The sequence below is a fragment of the Engraulis encrasicolus genome, chromosome 15 (genome assembly GCF_034702125.1).
Source record: "Engraulis encrasicolus isolate BLACKSEA-1 chromosome 15, IST_EnEncr_1.0, whole genome shotgun sequence".
Classification (NCBI taxonomy): domain Eukaryota; kingdom Metazoa; phylum Chordata; class Actinopteri; order Clupeiformes; family Engraulidae; genus Engraulis; species Engraulis encrasicolus.
Window position 1 is genome coordinate 41,191,858 of NC_085871.1, and position 5,000 is coordinate 41,196,857.

The following is a 5,000-nucleotide window of genomic DNA, read 5'->3' on the forward strand; positions in this document are numbered from 1 at the left end:
GAGAGAGAGAGAGAGAGAGAGAGGGAGAGGAGAGAGAGACCTTCCAGACTAACAGGATGGTGGCCGGTCGGTTGTTCAGAAAAATTACACTCAAGCGCATTTCTGTGTGTGGCGTCGAGTGGCCTATGACTCAGTGAAAGCAATTGGGAGGGAAAGTAATCTCATCGCCCCCTACTGGCAACGTTCCAAGCCCCTGCATCAAATAAATGTTTGAAAAATTACATCTCGGCCATGACGACGAAGTAGGATTAGTGGCAGCCATATAATATGCATGTTGACCCGTTTTATTGAATCAGGTGGGAAAATGTTCGTTTTTTAACTGATCTTAACTGATTTTAATATTCAAAAGCTCATACAGAACTACACTGACTCGCATGTGTGACGTGTTCACTCCCTGTAATCAGCATAGCCATTAGCATGCTGGGAGCTGTAGTCCGTTTCCGACCAGATTGGCACAATTTCTATTTTTCTTAAAAGGGCAAAAAATGACTCAAGATTTTCACAGGTAGTAGTTCATCCTATTGTGAAAGCTGAAAAATGTGTCTGGTGTTCAAGTTCCTCGTCATATCTTTGTGGGATTTTTTTTTTAAAAACTCGTCTATGGGAGTTTCAATAGGATCGCCCTGGTGTTTGGAACGTAACCGCTAGGATCGCTGTTTTCCACTTTCCCTCCCAATAATGCAATCCCACAATAAGTGACAACACCCCCGACGACGCCCCCTCACTGAAACTTGGCCCGAGGTTCGAGCCCCACTGTGCCTGACCCCCATTGCTGTTTCCTTGAGCAGGATACTGAACCCTAGCCTGGTCCTGACCATCCCATAATACTACCATTTCATTTCGTATTCATGGTCTGGAAGTTGTGTGATCTGACGCGATTGCAGGAAGCGGGAAGTTTGCACTCAGTTATGGTTTGAAATGATTGAACAGCTCTCACCCAATCGCCGACAGTTACTCAACAACAACATAGCGCAGACCAGAGCCATTGGCGCAGACGTTTTCGTCATCGTCACAAGCGTCCTCCCCCTTTTTCCCCCACGTGGGGTTATTCGCGCTTATTCGCTTATTGGCTGTTTTCTGATTAGATTAGATGGGGGGTGTTGCGATCAAAATCCCACCGATCTAGACACTCCACAGAAGAGCAAGGCCAGACTACCGTAGTGGAGCCAATCCTTTGGCGGAAGTACGCAGGATGGCTCGTGAGGCTAACTGAACCCCACATTGCTCCTGGTGGCAGGGTGGTACCTTGTGTGCCAACCACTGCCACCGCTGTGTGAATGTGAGTGTGAATGGGCCAGTGGGAGGCATACAATGTAAAGTGCTTTGAGTGCTCGCAGTTTGTAAAGAAGGGAAGTAGAGGTGCTCCACCGGGACGCGAACCCAGACCGTCTGGGGCAACATACTGGGGCTCTGACCGCTACACCAAAGAGCCAGACTCGCTGCCGTGACAGTCAGAACACACCAACAACCCTTAACCATTTAACTCTCATTGTCAAGGTGACACAGCACTCCACATCACACAGTGCTCACTGCACACAATGAAATTGCATTTATGACTCCCCCATGCAAGGGGGTAGCCCTAAACGGTGCCCCAACAGAGCAGTGCGACAGGACGGTACCGTGCTCAGGGTTCCTCAGTCATGGAGGAGGAGAACTCTAGTTCAGGGGTTCCCAACCTTTTTCAACTTGGGGCCCACTCGAAATTGTCACAAATGTTCGGGGCCCACCTCTGACTCAATTAATTAAATAAATCAACAACACGCACCAAAATATGATTGTTCTTTTTGGAAAATCATCTCAAGGCCCACTTGGAATACCTTCAGGGCCCACCAGTGGGCCCCGGCCCATAGGTTGGGAACCACTGCTCTAGTTTATTACTCCCCCCCCACCAACCTGACAGGTCGGGAGAAGAATCAACAACCTTTGGGTTACAAGTTCCACAAGAACCTTTCCGACTGCCTAACAGCTTACCCATGACCATATTTTGAGCTCAGACATCAGGTTGTATAACCACGGCTACTGCCCATACATTTATTAGTAATTGGCAATTAATGCACCGCAATGAAAAGGCTTCTTAAATAATACACACACACACACACACACACACACACACACACACACACACACACACACACACACACACACACACACACACACACACACGTAAGTAATGCACTTTCTAAGTAGCCCACTACAGCATGTCATCACAGACACATGACCCCTTCTTCGCCAGCACACACACACACACACACACACACACACACACACACACACGCACACACGCACACACACACACACACACGCACACACCAAATCAGTTTTGTTTTCATCTCTGTCTCTCACAGACAGACCAGCTTACAGTTCTTTCACACACACACACACACACACATAAAACCCACAGACATCATTGCAGACACATGACCCCGTCTTCACCAACACACACACACACACACACACACACACACACACACACACACACACACACACACACACACACACACACACACACACACACACAGAGTACAGTACAGTACATCTCTCTGTCTCTCACACGCACGCACGCACGCACACACACACACACATGCACATGCACATGCAAACACACACACACACACACACACACACACACACACACACACACACACACACACACACACACACACACACACACACACACACACACACACACACACACACACACACACACTTGGTGTAGGGAGCTTCTTCTTCTTCTTCTTGGGCCGTAATTACTGCATCTGACTGGTTTGGAGATCCCAGGGCCGTTTCCACGGTAATAAACTTAAACTCCTCTCTCAGACTACCGGAGGCTAACGAGAGAAGACACACACACACACATGCGCGCACACACACACACACACACGCACACGCACACACACACACACACACGCACACACACACAGTGTTTCCATTCACTGTACCTTTGTAGACACTGCCCAAGACGAGACACACATGCACACACACACTGTTTGTCTGTCTGTCTGTCTTTTTGTGTGTTCACTTCACTTTTTTTAGACACAGTCCATGATGTTAGATCAGAGCTAACACACACACACACACACACACACACACACACACACACACACACACACACACACACACACACACACACACACACACACACACACACACACAACCTTAAGAGAACTGCAGAGGGTAAGGTCTAGGTTGGGAATGTGCCTCCCCCCATCCCTCCAGTGTGTGTGTGTGTGTGTGTGTGTGTGTGTGTGTGTGTGTGTGTGTGTGTGTGTGTGTGTGTGTGTGTGTGTGTGTGTGTGTGTGTGTGTGTGTGTGTGTGTATTCCCTTAATAGCATGCACTTCCGTGGTTATGTAAAGGCTTTTCTCTGACACACACACACACACACACACACTCTCTAACACACACACACACACACACACACACACACACACACACACACACACACACACACACACACACACACACACACACACACACACACACACACACACACACAATCAGTGCGCTCCACCACTCTCATTCATGATATGATGTCACTCAGACAAGCTTTTCATTTCAGACACAGCTGTGCACAAGCAGTAGCTCAGACAGAAACACACACACACACACACACACACACACACACACACACACGCACACACACACACGCACACACACACACACACACGCACACACGCACACACACACACACGCACACACACACACACATACAAAAACACTTTAAGTCATGGCGGTAAAAATGGATGGAACGTTGCGGAGGATTTCCAATGAACTTGGACCGTCTGAGAGTTCAATTCCCTAAGCCCTGAGAGAGAGAGAGAGAGAGAGAGAGAGAGAGAGAGAGAGAGAGAGAGAGAGAGAGAGAGAGAGAGAGAGAGAGAGAGAGAGAGAGAGAGAGAGAGAGAGAGGCCAAAGTAACCCAAAGTGCACTTAGTTTCAGCAAACAAAATGAGGCCCTGGCCATTGCGAAAACAGCTAGGGCACTGACTTATGCCAGAGAGTCGGTTTCGATTCTGGCCCGACGTCATTTCCCAAACTTCCCCTGTCTCTCCCAGTTCTTTCCTGTCTCCTCTCAAACACCACCCCCCACCCCCAAACAAAAAAACAAAAAACTTAATGGCCAATTGTCATCAATAACTTTGTTAGAAAAAATGAGACAGAAGGAAACCTCTGCACATATTGACAGTGGTCCCCTCACGATTCGTAACACAGTTTGGGCCTCACAGTATAACATTACAAGAACACACACACACAAACACCAAAGACTTGTCAGCCATCGTCACCAAATGCACATGCCACAGACACATCACCCATGTGTGGCACAAGTTGACAGAAATACACCACTGACTTGGTGTGTGTGTGTGTGTGTAAGAGAGAGATGGTGTGAGAAATGTGTAGCTTGTTAACACATTAGCAGTTTGTGCGTGTGTGTGTGCGTGCGTGTGTGTGTGTTTGAGAGAGAGATGCTCGGAGTTAATGTGAAGCGTGTTAACACATTAGCAGTTTTCAGTCAGGAGTTTAAACTGAAAACCCTCCACACACTAGTGTTGCTATACTAGGGCATCAAATGCCCCTTGAAAATTAAAACTCTGCTAAATCCTGCTCTTCTCTTGCAGTATTGTTCCTTTTCACTACCAACGCTGGCAGTCATGGGTAAGTGGTTAGGGCGTCAGACTTGTAGCCCAAAGCCCCCGGTGGTGTAGTGGGGATTTCTAAAGTGGCGGTACGCGATTTTTAACGTCATCAAATAATTAGGCAACTTCTCATGTCGAACCCCCCTACTGTCTTTAATCTACCGTCATTGCTTCTCCGTTTTCATCTGTTTGGTCAATCACCTGCAATACTGCTATGGGATCAAACATAGGCAGGAGATTTTTTAAAAATCTCACTTCAGGAGAAGTGGGTGGACTGCGTACCCCCGCGTACCGCGCCCACTACACCCCTGAAAGCCCTGGTTCGACACCCGACCTGCCAGGTTGCTGGGGGGAGTAATTAACCAGT

The 5,000-nt window shown here is 48.0% G+C and overlaps 1 protein-coding gene across 1 annotated transcript in view; it reads right to left on the reverse strand.

Annotated features, from left to right (window-relative positions):
- Positions 1–5,000, reverse strand: part of ptpn12 (protein tyrosine phosphatase non-receptor type 12) — a 52,821-nt gene that overhangs the window by 28,333 nt on the left and 19,488 nt on the right. The gene's annotated exons all lie outside the window — the stretch shown is intronic.